The sequence below is a fragment of the Thermobia domestica genome, chromosome 17 (genome assembly GCF_964235325.1).
Source record: "Thermobia domestica chromosome 17, izTheDome1.hap1.1, whole genome shotgun sequence".
Lineage (NCBI taxonomy): Eukaryota > Metazoa > Arthropoda > Insecta > Zygentoma > Lepismatidae > Thermobia > Thermobia domestica.
In genome coordinates this window covers 170,484,340-170,509,543 of record NC_137470.1, presented here as the reverse complement: position 1 = coordinate 170,509,543, position 25,204 = coordinate 170,484,340, and the positions used below count along the sequence as shown (strand labels likewise).

Sequence of the window (25,204 nt, the reverse complement as noted above, 5' to 3'; positions counted from 1 at the left end):
CCCCCCTCCCCAATAAAATTATCTGATTCGCACACTGCGTCTAATATTCTCCTGAAAGCACTCGCAATGTCATTCCCTGCACATCCTGCCATTTTTATGTTCCATATAGCACAATACTTTTTTTTTTTTTTTTTGTTAAAGTACGCGGTCAAATTGTAAATATTTAACTTTCTCATAAAATAAGCTATCGATATCTGTGTAGGGACATTTTATAATGTTTTGCAAATCGAAGACAACGACTGGAAGATCTTTGTTTTTTGTTTTTCTGTGTTCTCTCATTCAGGCCTTGTGCAAAATATGCGCCTCATAATTGTCCCTCTGCTCACCATCTAAGTTTTCAGTCTCTTTCGCCACCTTATACGCCTTGCACACATTGCATCTGTCACTTTTTGGCAAATGAAAACCTGTTAAACTCCGTTCCAAATATTCGATAGTGCATTGACTTATTAACTGGTGTTTTGTTTTCATTTTGGCCCTTTTCAATGTAGAGATCATACATTTCTGTAATGTTCAGATGACTTCCTAGGTACAATCTACTGGTATCAGCTCGGCAGTAGTGGTATTTCACTGTTGGGAAGGATCTTGTGTGTTCCCTTGCAAAATCTACTTCACCCTCTGACTTTCGACGACTATTAGGGGAGACCGGGGCCGGTTGATGAACTGCATATAACTCCTTCATTAATTAACATAATGAGCTGTTGCTGCTGTCATAGAAGAGCGACTTATGGATGCAGCTGCCACTTTCAAATGGAATTTGTAACTTGCAGATTATGGCGTCTATTAGATTAAGAGTGTTTTTGCCAGTCTGAAGTGTTTTTTTTTTTCAGTTTTTCGCTACAACATCACGGAATAGTCACTACTTCGAGTATAGAGGTAAGTAATATAGCATTAGTTAGATCTGAACTTTGTTTTTATAGATATGCAAACAATAAAACGTAAATGCCAAACAATTGCTGAGTAATTACGACGTTGTTGCACAACATGGGCTTGAGTTAGTTGGCGTATAGCATTTGGGGTTGGTTGGCAGATGCACCTACCAACCTCATGTGGAATTTTATTCTATTTTACTTTTATTGTTATGTTGTTTACAGTTCTATCAATCTCTTACTTCGATGTTATAGAATAGCATGCACGTATTGGATTACTGTCAAAATTTAGAAATTGAGATAAGACTGGATGTCGGACTCTGAATTTTGTGAATAGGCCTAATTCTTAGGATCAAGAATATTATGTATGTGCTCTTTCGTTACAAAAATACAAGACGGTATTGCTTTTTCTTTCTTTGTGAAAAGTAGGGAATAAACTGCGTTTCTCGGTAATTCAGTTAAAAACTATCTTAGTTTCTCTTAGCTACTTTGTGAACAGCAGTTAATAAACTGAGTTTCTTGATAGTTCAGTTATTTTAATTACATTTTGAAATAATATGAAGAATTAGCCTACACCAAATCCTATTAAAACTGATGTGGTTTGATTAATCTCTTTAGCTTTCAATGTCATAACAACCAAGCTAGAATGAAAGAAAGAAGTTTTGACATTTCATAATGCTGGTTCTTTTAATTGTTGTGGACAGAAGTCAGTGGCGGCTCGTGCTACTTATACTTAGGAGGGCTGCATAAAATAAAACACCTTCTTCAGAAATTAATTCCATATGATGGTCCTTCCTTGTAGTAAACTTTTCGATAACTCTATCATTGAAGTTAGGGATCTTTTCAACCATTTCCTTTTCTATTGATATCATGGCAAGTACCGATGACCTTTCTTCTGTCATTGTATTTCTTAGAAAAGTTTTGACTCTTTTAAGGGTAGAAGAGCATCACTCAGGTTCACTTCTAGTTAGGGGCAACGTTAGGAATATTTTCAAAAGTTTTAGCACTTCAGAAAAAGTGGAAGCAAGACTATTGCTTATAATATACTGGAGGAAATTCACAGCACCACCAAGTTCCCCAATCTCTTCTCTTGCACAAACTACACTAAATTCAGTGTGAAGTTCATCTTTATAAAAAACAGGAAAGAGCTCTGTACATTTATTGAAGATTTTTTCGGGAAAGGAAGCACTAAATTGATCAAAATTAAATTTCTGCAGAAGTGAAGATATCTCTAGATAAGTGGTCTGTAAAATGGAAACGCAGGTTTATTTGGTTTAAAATAATGTCACACTTCTTTGGCTGCGTCTGCTCTTGACTGTGTATTTGAAACAATTCTCTTTTGGTTTTGATTTTACGTTTCGGTTTCAACTAGTCCTATTGATTCCCTGATTTTATTAATTTCAGTAGTAAAGGCAAATAAATATGACTGAACTTTTGCTGCATCCACTGACGCAAATCCCGGGGGGATGAGGGGAACATGTCCCCTCTAATCTTTGAACTGGGGAGAACTGTCCCCCCCCAATAATCCAATTTGAAATGTGCTTTTTTCGGAAAAATGTGATGATTTGTGTCCGATTGCCACAAAGGAAAGTGAGATGAAATTGATGTCCCCTCAGAATAAGCCTCAAATCTGCCCGCCTCCCAATGTTCAAGACAACTCTGCTCCCTGATCCTCCACAGGATTGTTTTTCAACTTTGCAAATATTTTGAGCATCGCTTAACAAAAAAACGTATTACGTGTCTTCCCCCCCCCCATGTTGAAGACAGATTTGCGCCGCTGGATGCATCTATATGATGACTATGTAGTTGGTTATATAGAATATCTAGATGTTGCGTAACTACCAGTAAGTGAAAAAATTACCCAGAAACAAAATTGTTCATTCAATAAGCATTAGGGTATATCTCTCTCACTACAAGGCAGACGCTTCATTTATTGTTGTGGTGCTTGAGGTCTTGGTTCCTGACAAAATTTGGAAGCATTCTTTTAGTTCTTCATGCTTTTCGTACACCACATTAACAGTCCTAGATTTAAAATTTCATCTGGTTGGTCCATTTGGTATCAGCTTTGCAAAACAGGAATCTAAAACTGCTCTTCTGTTATGAAAGCGAGAAAAAAAGGGGGAGATAGCAGAAAGATTAGAAAATAATATTCTGGCTTTTGTGTTTTGTTTGATGGCTCTTCCCATTACACAATTTAATTGATGAGCAAAACAGTGCACAAAATAAGCATTAGGATACACCCCTCTCACTTTGGCCTCGACTCCATCTATAGCGCCATCATAGCTTTGGCCAATAAGAAGGTTACTGATAAGAACGAAACATACCACTCTAAAAGAACTGCAAAAAAATCTAATTGTATAGTTTCATATTTCATAGATTATTTCACTTTGGGAACACTGATACAGAAAATAAAAATCACAAGTAACACCAGATCACCCGCACGACACCACACAAATACGAAAGAATTAAAGAATTAAACATAATCGCATTTTGAAAGAATGAAATATAATCGAATATTGCACAGAATAAATCAGTTGCCTACTAGAAAGACCCCCAAACAGACAAACAAACAAACCCCAAACAACATAAGTATACTCAGTGTTGCTAATCAAAGAAAGAAGGATTATGCAACTCGAAGCTAAAATCAGAAACTAAAATTTTCTATAGGATTGGCCAGGTGATATTTTCCTGGAGCTGGCAAGCCTGAATATACGTATTCATCGCTGTCAAAGCAGACAAACACAAAATGCGAAGAGCGCGCTTGCGCAAACTGTCAAGCATCCGCAAGGACTGCATGTAAAGCAGTCCACACGTTACCAGTCAAGACATGCTAAAAAGAGGAGGAAGTGGAATCATAGCATCGTAAGAAAGGCCAGGCGAGATTGTACTGACAGTCCCAAGGGGTGAAGTGGAACAACAAATTTACTTCAAGGAGGTGAAAAATTGAACAAAACGCGCGTAAACAGGGCATAAAGATTGACAATTAAGTCTCGAATCGGAAATATACGGAATTACGTTGGGGGGCTGCAGTCCTGCAGCCTTCCCCCACGGGCCGCCGCTGATAGAAGTCATTTCAAACTTCAAATAGCGTACTTCATTTAATATATATAATAGAATTTAGAAAAATCACGCTTATTACTAATAAATCCAATTTTTGTTTGTGTTTTGCTATGTTTAAAAAGTATGCCAACTAGCCCCACGATATCAGCCAACCAGCCTCTTATTAGGGATAGTTGGCATACTCCATTTTAAAAGAAAGAAAAATTTATTTCTCGAAAACTGTAAGCACCAAAACAAAAACAAAAATTGAATTTATTAGAGGAAACATTGGTCTGTCCGTACACATCCATTACATTGCAATACAGTGCAGCATCTTCTCATAAAAACAAAGAATGAAAAGTTCGCTAGCTAGCCCCGGTCTCCCCTACTGCTTTTTCCTCTTTGATCTACAGTAGGTATGTTTGTATTCATACTCTTCAGGTTTTTGTCTCCAACAGGTTTTTGGGATATGTCGAGGGACGGCAACTAAAATGTTTTGCACACTTGAACCTTTTTTCCTTTAACATTGAAGAAGTGATGAAAAGAATACTTCCTACGGGATTTAGCTTTCTTTGTTCTTGAATTTTCAGTATCGTCTCCATTTTCGCTTGATTCTTCTTCATTATCTTGAACACACACATACACCAATAGATTGCAGTAAATCTTCACATGTACTTTGCAGAGTTTAGAGCTTTACTACAAGTAATTTTATATTAAACTTTCATCAATTTGATTTAACATCTACGATTTACCAATTTAGTTATTTTTATATAGCACGATTCAGGAAGTGGAACAAAATTGTGTGCTCAGAATCGGTGTGCCAAAAATATAATAAATTGTGGAAGAAAAATATTATTATTTACTTCTCAAGGTATAGTTAATACAATAAATCTTACATTTTAAACATTTCTTTAATGTAAGGCAAGTAACACAGAAAGTACACACGTAAATTATAAAAAAAGAGGAATATTTCTCAAACTGCAGTTAGAACCTTCTCAAACTGAACACTATATTAGAGTCAGAAGCAGTTAGAACCATGTGAAGTTAGTAGAGGGTCTATTTTTCAAGTTAAAACAATAAGAGTCATATATTTTAATAAAGCTCGATTTCTAGTGTGTGTACCTAAATTTTGACAAAAAAGTCAGAACCTTGTCAAACTAAGGCCACGAACTGTAGGAATCGCAGCATACTGTATGGAGCATTATAAGTAAGCAGCTGAAATTTTATTCATTCCAGTCGACATTGTTGCAACCCTTGAAACCTAGAGACAAAGAGAAGGGACTTGAGTTGTATATTCTCAGAGCTGCTTTCTTGCCCTTCACGTTCTTCTGACCTTACCCCGTGCAACTTATTTATGTGGGGTTTTGTTAAAGAAAAGTCTACAAACCACTGAAATTGATCTTTGAGTACCTATTACAGACGCCGTGTTGTCCGTCGATCGCAAAATATTACAAAGTGTTGGCAGTAATTTGACTACAGACTTGATGTGTGTCCAGTTACGAAAGGAGCTCACATTAAACACCTGTGGTCTGAGAAATGATAAGTATGTAATAAAACAAAAGTCTGAGTTTCTCTTTAATTTGATATCAGTTTCATGTATATGCGTGCTAATAAACGTGAGTTATTAAAATTTGTAATCGGGAAGATCATTTATAAAAGGTCCTGTACGTCTGAGCAAACATTAATAATATACAACAGATAAATCAGTAAATACATCAATACTACAAATTAAATTATGTGATATCTCTTAGTTTAACGTCCCACTCTTATCACAGGTAAGCTAAAGATGATGGTGATAACAAGAATGAATGAAATGGTGAAATGAAGAAAGTGAGAGGAAACGGGGAACACAGAGGGAACCCACGTACAGAGTTTTTGTCCATCACAAAGCCCACTTGGTGCGAGCTAGGATTGAACCAAGGACCCCACACACCAAAGATGAACGCTCTACCAATGTGCCACTGCAGCCTAATCAGTGCTGTATTTTAAATGTTCAGATAACATTCTAGATGTGAGTATATCATGTAAGTATTCATAGTAGAGCCTTTCCATTTGAAGTTTGCCCTCGGAAAATATGTGAAACATACTTCGTCCCTACCCCCGCCAACCCTTTTACGGAGGTGACCTTCCCTTTGCTTTGGGCGAAAAGTAAATTACCACGGCTTGTTTCCAATTTTTCTGTCGTTTGGTTTTGGCGAGTGAAGATCGTAGGCTACTTAGGATGGCTAACAAAACAGTGCATAGGGAAGCTCGTGAAATAATTCAATGCTCCAACCTGTCCGTATCCGATTTATGAAAAATCTCGACTACAGCAACTTGTCCCTTCTCTTGCGAGGGAGATACAGGGAAACACACATCGACAGCAACACCAGCACGAGCTCACTTGAAATAGAACGGCTCTAACACAGAGATGCAAATAAGCACTCACCCGCTCACCTGGGGTGAGTGATTCATCAGTGTAGGTGAGTATTTAATATAATATTGAAGGTAAGTAAATGATTTCTATTGTGGGATGTAGGCTAGTAGATTTTTTCTTGGGCTCGTAAAATTTTGTTGCTTATTTGCATCCCTGCTCTAACATCATTCAAATTAGCATTCAAAGAATATCATCCTGAAGAGAAGAGCTTCAAATATGCAGAAGTTGCAGTAAACATAACATTAATTTCTTATCGATTAGTTCGAAGCAAGTAATAACAACAATAGTCAAATAGATTTATTATGCTTTTAGTACAAATTGTATTTATTGGTTTCATTGGCTTGCTCACATTACGCAGGAATCATTCGTTTCTAATAATGATATATAGTCAAGTTAACGTTCTGACTCTGATTATGTGTTTACTATAAAGGCAACCAAGAAAGTTCTGTCACCTTTTGTGGAGGTCTGTGTTTAATTGGCCGTGAGTTGTATGCGAATGGAGATAAGGCGAAGGTCAGTTGATGGTGTGGATATATCCAACATACTACCTGGTTGTGACAGTTCAGTTACAGAGTGAACTTGCATAAGGACAGAGTGTACATGGGACCTCCACAGAGCGTCATAAGGGCGTGTATGCTGTAGTAGTTCAAACGGGTCAAACGCCACTGCAGTTGGGCGGAATATGTACCAGACCTTTGGTGAGGATGTTGTGAATACATGGACAGTGCAGCGGTAGGTTAACACGTCTAAGCAGGTGACGAAACACTCGAAGACGCACTACGTGCCGGAAGACCAACACATGTACAAAATGATCTTCAGGTAGCAATTGAAGCGAACAGTGGCCAAACATGTGAGGAACTGGGACTAAAATTCAGTGAGAGTGGGGAAACAATTCTACAGCACCTCCATCACCTTGGGAACCACTACAAGTTAGGTCAATGGGTCGCACATGATTTGACTCTGGGCCAGAAGGCAACGCGGGCAGACACCTGTGTTTCTTTGCTGTCTCGTCCGAGGAAGGAGACATTTCTGGACAGAGTGTTAACATGTAATGAGAAGTGGGTCCTGTACGAAGCACCACGGCGCCGTCATCATTGGTTAGCATCCCATGAACCGATTCCAAACCTGCCGAAACCAGTACTACACCAGAAGAAGGTCATCCCGGGTGGACTACTCGCGGTATCGTGCATCGGGAACTGCTACCAGCTGGTCAGAGCATCAGTGAAACTGCGCACTGTCAGCAATTGAACCGTGTTCAAGAAAAAGTCAAAACTTTGGAGCCAGCACTTCTCAGTCGCAAAGGGGTCCTCCTGTTATAGTGGCTAGGATGACCCGGGACACCATTACGCCTTGGATGGAAAACATTATTTCATCCGCCATACTCCTGAACATTACACCATCCGGTTATCACCTGTTCCATTCCTTGGACAAGCACCTTAGAGGACGCCAGTTCAAATCCCTAGTAGAGATGCAAAATGCATACCTTCTTCGCTTCACGACCCACGAAGTTCTACCACGATGGAATCCATGGTCTTCCAGAACGTTGGCAGAAGGTTGCCGATGCTGAAGGGGACTATTTTTGATCTCTCAAATACGTCTTAGGAGACATATCGATGTTCGAAGGAATTGGGTGAAAAAGCGACAGAACTTTCTTGGTTACCTCTATAATTACACGACGAATAGCACTAGAGTGTTACGTACGCAAAATATAATTGCATTTTTATAAGTTAATGGTACTTTATTTATTTATTTATAAAAATATCTACGTTTGTGACTTTATAACTCTTGAACCATCCAACCTATCTCGATCAAATTTCCAACATGTATGAGGTAGAGGTTTGGGCCTGGAATGGTTTTTATCACTTTACTTTGTTAGTTTAACTTAGGGGAGTAGGGATGGGGAAGATATATAAAAATGATCGAAGATGAGCAATATTGGTGTCGAATCCAAAGTTTTTGTGTAGATACCGAATTTGGAACAAAAAATGGGGGCTATCATTTAAAAACTCGAAGTTTGGCCCCGTGGGGTCCACACAGGGCCGCACACAGTTTGACTGGCACGGGCTTCCGATAGTTCTGTTGATGTCCTGCAACTCTTTAATTTTACGTTTTCAGAAAAACGCATTTTAACCGAGATATTTATTTAGCCGGTTCGGGACTTTTCGCCAGGGTTGTTTTGTTTAAAACAAAATCATTAAAACTTGTTTTAAACAATTGATTTTGTTTGAAACAAATTTTGTATATGTTTTAAACATTTTGTTTTAAACACGTGTATTTTTAAGACTTGTTTTAATACAAGTCGTATTCGATGGTTAGAATTCTTGTAGAACTGATATTAAAAACTAAATAAAATAATTATCATGGAAACAAATTTTTGCGTTGTATTCAGAAAATAAGCAAAAGGTTATTTGGTAAATTGCGGTTCTGAAATTAAAACATTGCAAGCATTCGTTGACATAGTGCTTGTTGGTTCTCCGTCTCCGTACAACTAGGAATCGTTTAACATGAGCTTTACGGGAAGAAAAAAACATCATTTTTATCAAATTTATTAAAGTAACTCAAACTCTATCAGATAAGAAAACGACCATACGAGCTCGTTGCAAAACGTGTAAGAAAGAAATGGTTGGTTTAGTTCAAAGAATGGAGAATCATTATTTAAAAAGCAATGCTGTGAAAAATACTGGAAACCCAAACAAATGGTAAAAGTGTTGATCCGAAAATTGCTTCTGATTATTCTAACGTGAGTGATGTGGTTGAGATGTAACTGGAAATATCAGGTCAGAATTAATTTTGTATCAACAATATACAATTTAGGTAGGGCCCCGCCTTCTTCGCTGTAATTATACATTACCTATAATGAGAAGCTACCAGTGAAGATAGCAAGACTTTCCGAAACTTTCTGCCATCATGTTTCCGTTTGGGACTTAAAGCAGAGCTTTACAAAAGCAATAGTAAGTCGATTCTCTGAAGATTGAAGGAAAAGGATTCACCAAGCAAACAATGTAACATTTGCCAAGTAAGTAAGAAAACAGGTACCAGGAGGAGATGACATTTTTTCCTGCATAACACTTACGACCCTCTTTAAAATACTTTCCTCCGCCCTATGCATCAGTGTTGTCTGGAGTAAAGAACATTGTCACATGTCATTTTGAAAAGTTTCAGTGTTATTGGTTATTTTGGTAGTTATTGGTGCACCCCTACTCAGATAATCCAGCCCTGTATTGTTCATTGCCTGCAAAAATCAGTTTTTATTCATCTGAAGTTGAAATGTCTATACCATTCATAAAGAGCGCTTTAAAACGTCTATACATATTGCACTAAATGCCAATTCTTTAGGAGTCATCAAAGAAGGTTGTTTTCTCTCTTATCGAGGATTTTGAGCTACTGACAGTTTATCAACACACTGGCTTATCATTTTTCAAGTTCTTGGGAGCAAAGTACTCAGCAGTGTGCCCTTTGATCTCTTGTGTTTTAACATTTGAAACAGCAGATAAGAGAATAGTTACAGTGTTACTAGTTCTCTTGAAGAATTACTGTTTTACGTAAAATGTTTTCAATAGTAATCGTAAATTGTTAAAAAAAAATCAACTATAATGTTACTGTACAGGTACAGTTTAATCTTTCCGTTGATTTGTACTAGGCACTTTTCACTGACACTGTATCTCTTAGATCACTAAACACTGGTGTAGCACTTGTATGATGAATGTAGTGTAACAATACTGAAGTAACTGGTCTCGAATCTTAGGATGACGGTTAGTTACTAGTAGAAGGAGCAGGAAGATGACTACTATCGCCGGAAAGTATGACATGTTGTGTTTAAAACTAGGATCGAACTAATGATTTAAATCAAACCAGCTTTTCTATCATAACAAGTACAGTGTTGTGTTCAGACACTAGGCGGGAATCGAACTGAAGCTCTCCAACATGACGATAATTCAGATACTGCTTGGTAATAGTTTCCCACTATTTCAATAACAATCTGGGGGTTGCCTAGCACCATAGATGGTAACACTTCTACAATTGAAAGGTTTCTGGAATCATATTCAAACTTCCGGCAAATAAGTAAAACTGTCCATTGGCAGTCTTAGTGAAAGATCGTTGGTTGTGATAATGGTGTCGTAAGAAATTCGTGTATATGAGTGACAACGAGAAAGCGTTCTTCATTCTATTAGGGTTAATAGTATTCGAGTGCTTTGTATTATAGCTTCGTGGGAACAGAACTTTATTGTGTTACAATAGACTGTTGAGCTGATCCGTTGAACATTGTCAGTTTTTGTCAATCGTAAGTACTAAATAATATATATTTCCATTATTAAGATACACTAAAATAATCTCATAGTTATAGAAAGTTATAATCATAAAATATAAAAATCAATTGCGGCTATGATCGAGAATAAGCCCAGTGGCGGTTCTAGAGGGAAAAAACTGGGGGCCAGCTCTCAACGTTACGTATTATATGCTGTCCTGGTACCCATAATCTACATTCTCTTTTCTTTTCTCTTACCTTCCCACCATTCGTTCCAATGAGGGGCCGCTGTGCCTCACTGGTAGAACATTCGCCTCTGGTGCTTGGGGTCCTTGGTTCGATCCCAGCCCGCGCCAAGTGAGCTTTGTGGTGGACAAACAAGGTGTGCGTGGGTTTCCTCGAAGTTCTCCCGTTTCCTCCCATTTTCTTCATTTCTCACATCACCGTCTCCTTTAGTCTAGCCGGCATAACCGCGGGACTTAAAACTTAAAGATTTTATTTTTTCATTGGTTCCAATGCGTGTTTTAGTACAAACTCTTCTCAGACAATGACCCAACAAATGTTTGTGTGGTGGGTGTGATACACATTAGTCATTTTGTCAAGATAGCAAATTAATTCTTTTTAGGTATATCTATGAAGGAAATACGTACGTTTAAAACCTTTTTAAGTGTAAGAAAACAATAATTAGTTGAAGCAAAGAAGTGAACATTTTAATATTCAAATAAACATTAGGTATATGCAGTGTGTGCAATACGTTTCAATGGAAATTAATGACATAAAGTTCACATTCTAAGTAGTGGTATCTAATATTTATTGCACAAAATAAATTCAAATTAACTTAACGTTATATTTTTTACAAAGTAAAACATTTTTCCCAATTTAAAATAGTAAATACTATGGGGTCAATCCATTCTAAGAGATCAAGCATGTGCCGCTCGACCACCTCCAAAAAATCTATTTTTTCATGAATGTTTATCCTATATAAGAGTACTTCAAAAACACAATTATTACTTTTTTTCAACATCGCATGGCGACGCACCGGCTGCCGCCATTTTGCGTTTTCTCGATTTCAGACGTTTACGTTGTCTTGAATATCTCAGCATGTGTTTGTCTAACAAATTGAAAATTGCTGGACGTCTCCAACTTGTGCAGAGCTAAAACTTTGATCTTTTAACATTTTTGTGTAAAACCACTGAAATGGGGTGAAATCAGGGCATATAGTAGCAACATTTTTGGACATTCAAGACATTTTTGGAAAGAGGAAGCAACTGATGTAGAGGTCGGAATTTGTGTGTGCATGTAGTCCGGGATCATAAGTTCGTACTCAAAAATTTGCAGACCTGTAGTTGCTCCCAAAAGCCTGAAAAAAATGTAAGGTTGGGGAATTATGCTAATTTGGCATATTTCACTATCCAATATATCCAATGGGCATGGATAGAAAATAATATGAAACTTTGGGAATAGTTAGTTCTTTAGTATACCATAACACACAATAAACCGCATTTTGTGTTTTTGAGCGGAAGAGGGTCAAAATATTAAGGAACGATGTCATATTCTAGGAGGTGTTTTGTTTACAAATTCAAGTGGAAATGTCGGGGGGAGCGGTGGCTCAGTGGTAGAGCGTTCACCTCCGGTGCTTGGTGTCCGTGGTTCGATCCCAGCTCGCGCCATGTGGACTTTGTGGTGGACAAACACCATGCTCCTGGGTTTTCTCGGGGTTCTCCCGTTTCCTCCTACTTTCTTCATTCCACCATTTTCACTCATCTCTCATCATCACCGTCTCCTTTAGCCTAACCGGCATAACCGTGGGACTTAAAGATTTCATTTCATTTTCATTTTCACCTGTAAATGCGTTGTTGTGACGTAAAATAAAATAGGATGAATGGTTAGTCCAGTCAAGGTTCTCAAGCTCGTTTCTTTCCTCTAGTTGTGACTCACTGTCTTATCACACTCACAGCAGCACTGGTGAAGAATGCCGCTGTCAGCAGAAGGCGAGAAAAGTCAAAATGTACACTTGACAAAAAGTCTGTAATACTTGCTGCTTGCTATATCAATGATATTCAATCATGTTTATTATTGTTTTAACTGTCAACTCATGCAGGAGACTGTTGTTCTTTCGTTTGATCTACATTCCCCACTCAGTGAACATTCAATCGCTGTAAACACTGTAGTCTAAAATCATATTAGGTCTAAAACTTAGTATATTCTTGACTTTTAATATCTATTCAGGAAAAGTGAAATGAAATGAAATTTCTAAGTTTTACGTGCCACGGTTACGCCGGCTAGGCTAAAGGAGAGGGTGATGATGATGAAAAATGAATGAAGTGATGGAATAAAGAAAGTGGGAGAAAACGCACACGGTGTTTGTGCACCACAAACTCACTTAGCGCTAGGTGGGATCGAACCAAAGACCCACATGCACCAGAGGTGAACGCTCTACCACTTTTAACGAAAACTTTCTGACTTATTTCTCTACTTACACCACTTTTCAGGACTACTAGACTCGACAGGGACACCAGCACACAAACATGGAGGACAGTTAAAATTCCACCTTTGCAACTACAGAGGCACTCGAACCCTCAATGGGCTTCACCTCACGATCATCAGCCTAATGCCTCAGATCTTTCGGCTACACCCACCGGTAAAAGTTTGAACGCGGATCCGCTGAATAGAAGTTCTATGCGCTAGCCACTGAGCCACCGCCCTCCCCCCTCATTCAGGAAATGTATTGTTTTAGCCTGTGGACATCCTTAGTGTGATCTTTTACATTTCTTTTATCATTCAGTTTTGATTCGGAATTCCGAGTGAAACACTTAGTGTTTGACTATAAAAAATAGCAGTATCTAATTAAAAAATGAAAATGAAATCTTTGAGTTTTACGTCCCACGGTTATGCCGGTTAGGCTAAAGGAGACGGTGATGATGAGTAATGAATGAAATGAAGAAAGTGGGAGGAAACGGGAGAACCCTTAGAAAACCCACGCACACGGTGTTTGTCCACCACAAATTTCACTTGGCAGGGGCTGGGATCGAACCCGGGACCTCTAGCACCAGAGATGAACGCTCTACCACTGAGACACCGCGGCCCCTATATCTAATTAAACATCTATTAGCCAGTTAGCGAATTTCTTAACTGCGCTTAGCATTGTATAATGACACTATGTTTATAATGACTATTTTAGTTTATTTTTGTATTTTTTCATTTTTTTCTTTTGCTTGTTAGTTCGTTTTCGGTAGACTAGTATCTGACATTATACCTCGTAGCGTCTTCTGCTTGTATAAGCAAGTATTTAGTTATAGATAATTAGATATACAGGGTGTTTCAAAACAACACCGACGCATTTTGCAAGGTGATTCCTGACACCGTAATAAGACAAAAAGTATAGACTAACTTGGGTGGATACTATGACCAGGTTAAAATTTGTCGAAAAAAATGCAACACCAGCGATAACTCGAGAACAAAATGTCGGATCGAAGTCAGATAAAACGAGAAGTCCATTATTTTTAGTTGTGGATTTCATTAATGCACAATCTGAAGTGGGGCAGGGGAGTCACAAGGGTGACCGCAAAGGAACTGAATAATTGCTGGAATATTTTGTCAAAAGTTGACTAAAGAAAATTGACTAGAATCAAGTACATTACGTCAACCAACAAAAATTATACTACATTGTCAAACTTGGAAGAACATTGTTAGAATTCATTAAAAGAAGAGATACACATATTTAATTAATCTAGTTTTTCTCAACGCATAATAAATTCTCCGAGAAGGAACTGCCCCTACGATACGATGAATTATTCTAGATATTGCAACGAAACCTAGCACATACACTATATATAGAAAATAGTATTTTCAAGGTAGTTTATATTCAGGCATCTGTTACCGGTACCGCTTCGGGAGTCCCCAAATTTCAAGAAAAGGGGTTTTTGGAGGGAAATTTTCATATTTATCCCCAAATTCTATTGTTTTGTATATTATAAACATCATTTAAAATCTTGTTTCATTCTAAAAAGAATGACGTATTAACCTTGATACTTGAATGTATAGTATTCTGTTTGAAAATTCATGCCCCATTTTTCCTTATGTATATATGAAATTCGGTAATGTCAAGCAGGATTGAGAAATATTGTTCCCTGGTAAATATTCTAGATATTACAATAACACTTAGAACACTCATTACATATGGACCATAGTATTTTTAAAGATAGATTATATTGAGGTATCTGTAGCCAGGGTTGCTCCAAAGGGCACCAAATTAAAAAAAAAAATTTTTGGAGGGAAAGTTCTCTATTTTACCTCGAATTTCGCTTCCATCGTACATCATGCAAACATGCGCATAGTACCATTTGAAAGCATGTCTTATTCTGAAGAAAATGAAGTATATAACTCATGATACTCAGACGAATAGTACTGAAGAAGCAGTTACTTAACTGAAACTCAACATTTTCCTCAAAAAATGCAAGAGTCTAAAAGGGTTAAGGGGTAGAGAGGACAGCAAAATGGTGAGGGATGGGGGCGTTTCAGAAAAATCCCCTTATATTGTGGTCTATCGTTCCTGAAAAATTCAGCTTGTTTCTAATTAGTCCCGACATAAAACCTTTATTGATTGGACTATTACAAGACAGTGCGTTGTGCTAACAGAATCGCTCCAAGCGCATGTTCACATTTAGAGCTTTAAATAGCCATTTTCTGTCTTTTTCAGTAATTTCAACTAAAGATATTGATTAATTTTGCATATTGGAACTATGTGTGAAGTGTGATTTCTGTGCTGATCGCAGAAACACGCAGTTTGATCCTCAAATCTCATTTATACTTCGCATATATTTTTGTGAGTGTTCCGAATACCTGTGTAGTGTGTCGAGTCATTTTCCCTCTAATTTCCCCCGGAATATTCTTTGTGTAATTATTTGACTGACTAAGGTTTCATAAAAATAAAGGATTTTGGCTTATAATTTTTTTGTTTTGCATTCTTTTCTCAAAAATCATAAACATTTCTTCATTACTACACTACTTTGTTAAAGAAAGCACAAAGAAGCAATAATACATGAAGAAAACTGCGTTATTAATGAAAATGTGGAATTTAGAGTAGGCCTATATGGGATTTTTTTTTTTTTTTTTTTTATAGCAGAGAGCGGTACATGAACACTTTACCAGTTATATCTCCGAGACTCTTCTAAAACAATCCAAAGCTAATGAAATAGAAACCATTTTGAATTTCTGCTTATGTTGGGTATAGTGTTTAGTTGCATTTTAACTCGGGGACAGTGCGGAATTGTTCCTCAACTTTGTGTTCTAAATATTTATTTCAGTCTAGGAGTCAGTTTCACACTAAGGAACTAGGAGCTCCAATTCTTAGAATCGGTATCTATACCTCAAGAAAGGGCAACAAAGAAAAGGAATATAAATTATATATATATATATATATATATATATATATATATATATATATATATATATATATATATATATATATATATATGCAGGGTGTCCATAGTCTTTTGCCACCCCTAAAACTCGGAAACGGTATTTTTTAAAAAAAAAAAACAACAAAAAAACACGTATTTCATCATTTCAAAAGTACCACGTATTGAGTAAAACAATATTGCCCCAGGGTCCCTCGGAGGGTCGCAGACGGGATTCAACTCAAAATTGTCAAATGGAAAGGGGGATTAAGTAGTATATCGTCTGAAAGGTATTTTCAAAAGAAATACGATGGAATAAACTTCGATGTTCTATACTAAACCTGTACAAAATGACGGCAGGTCAAAATGTTTTTGCATTGAAAAGTCTTTGGCCACACCTAGAAATCTGAAATGGCTCCAAAGATATTAAAACTGAAAAACATGTATTTCATCATTTCAAAAGTACCACCTACTGAGGGAATCAAAGTTGCTCCAGGGTTCCTTATAGTGTCCCAGACGGGGATCGACGGGCCGTTTGAAAGCAATTGTTAAAAGAAGGAAGATGGAACAAGTCTTATGAGTATACTAACCCTTTGTGAAATGACGGGAGACTCAAAATTCTAACACAGCCTTGTAAAGCAAATTGTAGTAATACTAATAATAGTACTAATACTTGTAATAGGAATATTAGTAATAACGTCAGAAATTGTAATAGGCACACTTCTACCTGAAATAGTATTGTCTCAATTAGTAATCCAGACATTGCATCCAGTTAAATAAGCAATTCAATAAATGTGACTGTTTACATATCTCTCAATTCACCCAATCCCTGTTCTTTTCAAACAATATGATACTTGACCCATTTCCTATTCGCAAATTTTAAGTTGGACCCCACTTAGAAATCTGCAAGGATTCTGGGACAAATATTTGTACATCGAAAAGCTGTACTTTACAAATAAGGAAACACTCCTTTTAGCGTTTTGACATCTTAGTTTTACCTTTTCGGATCATTTGAAGTGACATGGACTTTTCGATGAAGGCTGTGTTAACATTTTAATCCCCCCGCCATTGCAAGCAGGGTTGGTATTGAAACATAAGACCTGTTCCGTCTTCCTTCATTTAACAATAGCTTTCAAACGATACTTGGCCCCCTTGCTATTTGAAAATTTTGAGTTGGAACCCGTCTGGGACTCTTGGAGGGACCCTGGGGCAACTTTGTTTTGCTCAGTACGTGGCACTTTTGAAAGGATGAAATACTTGTTATTATTATTATTATTATTATTATTTTAGTTTTGATATCTGTTGAGCCATTTCAGATTCCTAGGTGTGGCCAAAGACTTTTCAATGCAAACTGTATTAACATTTTGACCTGCCGCCATTTTATACAGGCTCACTATAGAACATCGAAACTTATTCCATCGTCTTTGTTTTGTAAATAGCTTTCAAACGATATACTACTTGACCCCTTTTACCATTTGAAAATTTTGAGTTGGACCCCGTCTGGGACCCTGGGGCAATTTTGTTTCACTCAGTACGTGGTACTTTTGAAATGATGAAATACGTGTTTTTTCGTTTTGACATATATTTAACCGTTTCCGAGTTTTAGGGGTGGCAAAGGACTTTATGGACACCCTATATATAAAGTAAAAAGAAAATACTATATATATATATATATATATATATATATATATATATATATATATATATAGTATTTTGTTTTTACTTCTATTTTTAGTTCTGATATTTTGTACTGCATAAAGGATGCTGATATTAACTAGTTACCCCTGGTAATTCATAAATATAATATTAATGTTTGAGGTTTCAATATTCTTTGCAGTAAATGTTTACTCTGTCCCTTTAACTATAAAGTTTTATAATTAATGAAATTTGGTGTATAGTATTTCTTTTTCCGACGTATAGATTTCTGAATGGTACCCCATTTGCTAGAAATGGGGCATTAGTTCCCCATACCCTCTTTACGGATAGTCATTTCTAAATGTCTTAGAAATGAGCTGTAAAGTAAAAAAAAAAAAACAATAGAAGTAAAACACCTTACAACAACTAACCTAATACCAAATAGGGCCAACCTTATCTAATACCTTACAGTCTTGTAAATGAGCTACATACCCTGTTGTTCATTTCGGCGAAAAAAATAGCTCTTTCTTTAGATTAAGGTATTCTACAAAGCTACCACACCAAGTTCGTTATTGTAAGTGTCCGTAATGCAGAGAGTGTCCGTAATTCAGGAAGTGTTCATAATTTGTCATGTTGTTCGTTAAGTAATTTTACACTCTTTTCAGGGCACTCAATGAATGTTTTCAAAAAACTGAAGGGTTGATGGAATGCTCAATACCATTTTTAGCAGCTTTGTTGTCTACCTGATATACGCTTTGAAGTTCATTACTGACAATATATTTCAAGTATTCGGGAAGAGAAATGTGTTGGTTAATATCGGAACATATGTTAAGTTCATTCCTAAGCTGATCTGAGCAAAAAGTGTTAGGAAAGGTGGATATCAAGTTATTCAGTTTGCCGTATGGAAGAATTTGTTGATATATACAGTGAAACCTCTCTAAAGCGGACAGCCGTGGGGAATCAATAATTGTCCGCTATAGAGAGGTGTCCGCCTTAGAGAGGTTTTGATATTTTCTTACGTAAATTAGTAAAGAAGGTAATATGCAATTAGTAACAATATTTTTAGATGAATCGTGTGTTCACGAATATTACCAAAATGTTACTGTACCTGTGTTGTCCTCTGCTGTCCAATACTCTATGTTCGAGGCATAAGATGGAAATAAGATGTTATAGTTCTCTGCACTTTACACTTACGTTTTCAGTATGTCGCTTTAATTTGTGGGTTAATTGCAGTCCAGTAGTGTCTTTTTTGTGGCAATATGCGTACCCACGGGCAAAAACTACCGAGCTTGTCTTCTGCTTGGTTAGAGATTCCAGCAGGACAGCAGAATAACGTCTTATTCCAAACGGCAGGCAACAGTCAATCCCTTTTGTGTCTAAAACAGCTTGGGTGGGAGTGGAATGCAAGCAAAGGACATGAGAGTGTTGTTAAACAGAGATTCTTCATCTGGATTGCTGAGTAGACAGTTGAGGAGACAAAATGTCACAATGCTTTCTTGGTGACACATGTATGAATTACTAAAAATGTATTTTTATAATACTTTTCAACTTATTTATAGAGAAAGTGTCCGTAATACGGAGGTGAATAATACATATAAAGGACAGAAAAGACTGTCCGTGTCCGTACTAGAGAGTGTCCGCTTTAGAGAGGTTTGCCAATATGTTTTATCCTATTACAGTGTTTGGGGATTACAAAATATGTCCGTTATGGGAGGTGTCCGCTTTATAGAGGTGTCCGTTAGTAGAGGTTTCACTGTACTAAATTTTCTATAATTTATTAGTTCTACAATGACCAGATTTTTGTATTTTTCAAATCTTTCATCTGTACAATTATTGAGCGAAGAATCTAATATAAATACAATCGAGTTTGTTTGTGTGTTTGTCTGTCTTTGTGTGTGTGTGCGGCCTGAGGATCAGACTAGTGGACCCAGTAGTTAACAACATTTGGTCACGGGTACCTTGGTCTAGGCCCAAGATCAAGACGAAGCTTTTTTTTTTTAAATTCCAACCAGGTGATCTCAGGGTGGGGTGGGGGGGCGTTTACCGGGACATGCAAAATTACTTGTCACTCTCGCGAAAAACATAAAAGTGATATAATTGCCAATACGTCTCAACTTTTCGTTAGGGAGGTTCTTTTTTTATTCTGATGTTGGAGACACATAGGGGCAATATATATATATATATATATATATATATATATATATATATATATATATATATATATATATATATATATATATATATATATATATATATATATATATATATACCGGGTGAGGCATTTAAAACTGTTTTTTGAAATATCTGGAAAACCACAAATCTGATTTTTAAAAAGTTTTAACAAAAGTTGTTCGTCTCGAAGGGGGACATCCAATGATACCACACTCGACCCCCTATCCTCAACCCCGGGGGCGGGAGGGGGGTCAATTTTAAAATCTTAAATAGGAACCACCATTTTTTTATTACATATTCTGATTCGCGGTGAAAAAATACGTAACTTTTGTTTCGAACATTTTTTTCGTTGCGTGATAGATGGTGCTGTAATCGACAAAAATCAAAATGGGTAAAAACTGTTAGGGATGGGCCAAGTCGAACTATGAGTTCTGAGCCGAGTCATTGTTTATGAACTCGAGTTCCGAGTCTAATCGCGTTTGATAAATAGCTCACTCATTCAGCTCGTTTTAACTCGTTTTGAAATGATGGCCATATGAGACTGCAAAGTGAATCTCAAGTAAGCAGTAATGTGGAATACTTTTTGTGCTGCTCACGAGAGGGGACACTGGTCGCTTCTAGTCTCGTCTCGATAACAAGACGACAAGCGATTTTTATAACGACCTTAGTTCGCCTCGGCTCAACTGAGCCGATGTCTCGAGCCAGCTCGCTTGAGGTGAGCCATCGGCTCGGTTGGGATGAGCCATTTCCTCTGTTTTGTTGAATTGAGTCTAGAACTCGAGCAGGGTCGCTTGGGTGAACTGTTAGCTCGGCTTATTGTTCGGTTCGGCTCGTTAGTGAATGAGATGTGAGCCGAGCTGTTTGAGCGCTTGATAGGCCTAAGCCCTGTTCGAGCAATTTTGAACTTGTTTAGCCGGCGCCTTATAACTTTTAAGTTTTTGGCTCGAGCCGGAATACTTCCTCCTCTGGATCTCAAACCCCGATGTCCGTGCTTCCTAAGCTTCACGACTACCGAGGTTGGAAGACAACTAGTTTCTAGTATTGAGATACAAAATGCCTATCTTTCAGATTTATATACGGTGTTGTAATAAATAATAATAATAATAATAATAATAATAATAATAATAATAATAATAATAATAATAATAATAATAATAATAATAATAATAATAATAATAATAATTATTATTATTATTATTATTATTATTATTATTATTATTATTATTATTATTATTATTATTATTATCATTATATGCAATACTATCATTGATAATAATTATATTGTCTATGTAGGATACTTGAAGAGAGTACTTGAAACTACACACAGGATTTGGCTCGTTTTGTGTCGACGCGACTCGAAACTCGACCCGAATTCGAGTCGAATTGGAGGGAATTTTTCTAGTCGAGCTCAAATATGTTTGTTTCGAGTAGAGCTCAAAGAAATCTATTTCTAGTCGAGTTGAGTTTCACAGAAAACTCTCTCGAACTTGCTCATGACCATCCTAAACGCCGTTGACAAGTGATAAGAAAATGTTCGAAATGGTGACTATTTTCTGCGATACATTCTTTATCATTCAAATTACAGTCCATGAAGCAAAGACTGCGATCGTGCGTCGCAATCCATGGTCAGACTCTCGCTGTACATGTAACACTTGCAATGCGTGTTGCAGAAAACGGGCACCATTTCGAACGTTTGTTTCAGTAAACGATGGAGATGTGTGAGAAACAAGGAGACTCTCCTAAAACAAGCACCACGATGGTGAGAGGCAAGAGGACTCGCCCTGAAACAAGCACCTCGATGGTCAAGGTCCATGACATTTGGGGGCGAGACGTTTAAGTGCGGCTGCTTGGGCGCAAAATATTTGGACACAAAACCTTTTATATAAATAGGTTTCCTACCTACATATACTGTATTTCATAACTAGAATCCGGATGTTTAGGAACTAAAATATGAAAATAGGCACTGGAAATTTCAAAAAACTTCCACAACAATTTTGCAAAAACTAAAAATAACATCTTGAACACAGCAAAGTTCCTGCACGTCATGCACAACGTATCTGTACCAGTAAAAATAAATAAATAAATAAATGCAGCAGATTCTCGACTATCCGCATCTCTGGTATCAGGTCTCCGTACCAGGCCCGTATTCAGGGGGTCTAGGGGGCTGGTTCCCCCGTAAATTTTTCCTGCCCCACTAAAATTTTCACGGTAGGCTTGCAAATGAACTATATGGTTGGATCGGGTCCCTCCTAACTTCAGCCGGGTCCCCCTAACTTTTTGGGCTGGCTACCGGCCTGCTCCGTACTATGCGATTTAGTTTTGGAAGAAATAAATTAAGATATATATGTAATAAGGACATGTAATTTGTGTAAAAAAAAACGTTTTTTTCTTAACGTTTAGTTATTTTAAAAATGTGACTTAAAATGTATACAACACTGCACATATTTTCATTTTTGCATTTTCTTTTTCCATAATAAATTATTAAAACGAATGTTACAAAACATAGGAAATGTTTATTAAGTAATGAACAAGAGCTGTTTTTGGAATAAAAATGCTATGGGTGGGTGTTTCAGGAAGTGAGTATTTATTGAATGCTTTTTCGTTATTCGATCTGCCCATTAGGCCGGATAGTTGAGACTATTGTATTAACAGAAAGTTATTTCAGATTTCATAAAAATAGGCACTAGCTATTCATTGAAATAGGAGAAGTGGTCCAAATAAAATTTACTGTAGGCAGCCTGTGACACCCCAAACTAAGCTTCTGGCGTTTATAATATATCTAACATAAAGGAACGATATTGATCAAGTTGACAGTTTATTGATGCACTTCGAAGGACAGAAAAAAGCAGAACTTAGTGTACGAGGCAATGCTTCGAGAAGAAACCCTCCCATGGAAAGAAGAAAATATATTCGGGCAGATGGAAAATTCGTACTGTTGCACAGCAATTTTCAAACTGTTGATATTGTAGAATACCGTAAGACACTTTGCACATCAGGGGTTACTTTGCACAAAATATGAAGAGTTTCACAGTTCTCTGTCGGCAAAAAAATGAACAGAAAACAGAAAGTTTCAACTGGTACCGTAAGATAGAACATCTAACTATATTTTAGCTATAATGGCGGTTAACATCAGTTCCAATTACCGAGAGGATTCATTGTTGTAGAGGTATGGAAAGCAGTCACTGTAAAGGCCGCCAAAATTTGAAAGATATCATGTACAAGATTTTCCGTCAAAGTTAAGTCAGTTTCGTAGAATACTACCGTGTATAATGGAACTTTGATGCAATACTTGAAATTGAAATGTGAAACGTTTTAAAGTCATAAAAAAAGTAAAACTGGGAGAAGGGAGTTTCAGTCTGTACTCGGGGTTACTTTGCACCGGTCCAAAATACCGCTTAGATAGGAAATTATTACTACTGGAACCTCCTGCATTCTAAATTTAGGTAAATTTCCTATTTAGGAAGATGCTGGAATGAATTTCTTGTTGGAAAATAAATTATGAACAATGTCGGATCCAGAAAAGTAGTTTGAGAGAGGCTTTACTCACAAATACTTCGTTTTTTTTTTCTTTTAATGACTAGGATTTCAGCTTATACGCATAGGAATGACTAACATTAGATTTTTAAAATACGAAATCGTGCAATTTGGGTGGGTTTCAACCTGAAAGTCCCAAATCCCGTAAATCTCCCACTAATTTTCTTTAAAATGGCTTAAATCTTGTGCAAAGTAACCCCGTCTTACGGTACTTGCTGGGTTTGGCCCATAATTCCGTCATGCAATGATAATGTCATGGTAAATGTAACATAAGATTTTTTTTTCATTCTGCATTAGGCATATACAACAATTTACTAGAACAAAACTAGACCTAAGCATTTAATGCAACTGAGACTGCTTACCATAGGGCATACTGTAATAACGTAAGGAAAATTTAGTTTTTGAAGATTTTTTTTTTTTTTTTTTTTTTTTTTTTTTTTAGAAAATTGATGTCAAATTTCATCTTGCTGAATTTCTTAAGTTGTGCAGTAATTTTTTATGACAGAGTATTTGTGATATTAGTGTCTATTTTCAAGGCTTTTAGTGCGAAAACGTCCGGGTTCTCGTTATGAAATACATTATAATTATAACCCATTTAAGTAGATTAACCTATTTAGATATACGGCTTTGAGCCAAAACATCTTGCGCCGAAACAGCATTACGCTCAAACGTCCTGCTTCGGATGGTGAGAGGCAAGAGAACTCACATTAAAAAAACATCCCGAAGGGAACAAATTATTACTACATCCACGTTGTTGTTCCTGAGAAACGCTAAAACTAGATTTTAATACATTGAAAAAACGAACCTTAAGTGTTTCCAAATGCTCTCTCTTTAAGTGACATCTGTGACAGAAATTACACTAACAATGTAGACATAGTAATGTATTAAGTTCTGGAGGATCAAGTGTTTTTGCTATAAAACACCGGTTTATCATTACAGATTTTAGAATATCTGCCTTTCTAATATGAGATTGTAGAGGGAGAATCAACTATGGTGTAATTTGGTAGTATTTCCGAAAATATCACAAGTATTAACTTTTCTAATCTGATGTGTATTTTGTAACTTACTTTAATTTTGCCGAGTGTTTGTAACCCATCTTTATTTTGTACATTACAGCGCCATCTATCACGCAACGAAAAAATGTTCAATACAAAAGTTACGTATATTTTCACGGAGAATCAGAATATGCAATAAAAAATGGTGGTTCCTATTTAAGATTTCAAAGTTGACCCCCCTCCCGCCCCCGGGGTTGGCGGTAGGGGGTCGAGTGTGGTATCATTGGATGTCCCCCTTCGAGACGAACAACTTTTATTACAACTTTTTTAAAATCCGATTTGTAGTTTCCCTGATATTCTGAAAAACAATTTTAAATGCCTCATTTTTCGTGTTTGTAAGCCATTTTGATTTTTGTCGATTAAGCGCCATCTATCACGCAAAAAAATGTCCGAAACAAAAGTTACGTACTTTTTGACGGAGAATCAGAATATGCAATAAAAAATGGTGGTTCCTATTTAAGATTTCAAAGTTGACCCCTCTCCCGCCTCCGGGGGGTGGCGGTAGGGGCTCGAGTGTGGTATCGTTGGATGTCCCCCTTCAAGACGAACAACTTTTATTACAACTTTTTTAAAATCCGATTTGTAGTTTTCCTGATATTCTGAAAAACAATTTTAAATGCCTCATTTTTCGTGTTTGTAAGCCATTTTGATTTTTGTCGATTAAGCGCCATCTATCACGCAAAAAAATGTCCGAAACAAAAGTTACGTACTTTTTGACGGAGAATCAGAATATGCAATAAAAAATGGTGGTTCCTATTTAAGATTTCAAAGTTGACCCCTCTCCCGCCTCCGGGGGGTGGCGGTAGGGGCTCGAGTGTGGTATCGTTGGATGTCCCCCTTCA

General features: G+C 36.9%; 1 protein-coding gene across 3 annotated transcripts in view; it reads left to right on the top strand.

The window, feature by feature from the left end:
- The first annotated feature begins 853 nt into the window (after window positions 1-853).
- The window catches only part of LOC145674488 (uncharacterized), a 36,525-nt gene continuing 12,174 nt past the window's right edge, over window positions 854-25,204 (top strand). Inside the window, exon 1 of one of the 3 annotated variants that reach the window (XM_081744613.1) lies at window positions 854-873. The gene's annotated coding sequence lies outside the window, so the exon portion shown is untranslated. Of the gene's footprint in view, window positions 874-10,365; window positions 10,604-25,204 lie in introns of those variants that run through there. The other 2 variants (XM_081744615.1, XM_081744612.1) reach the window with 2 other exon arrangements.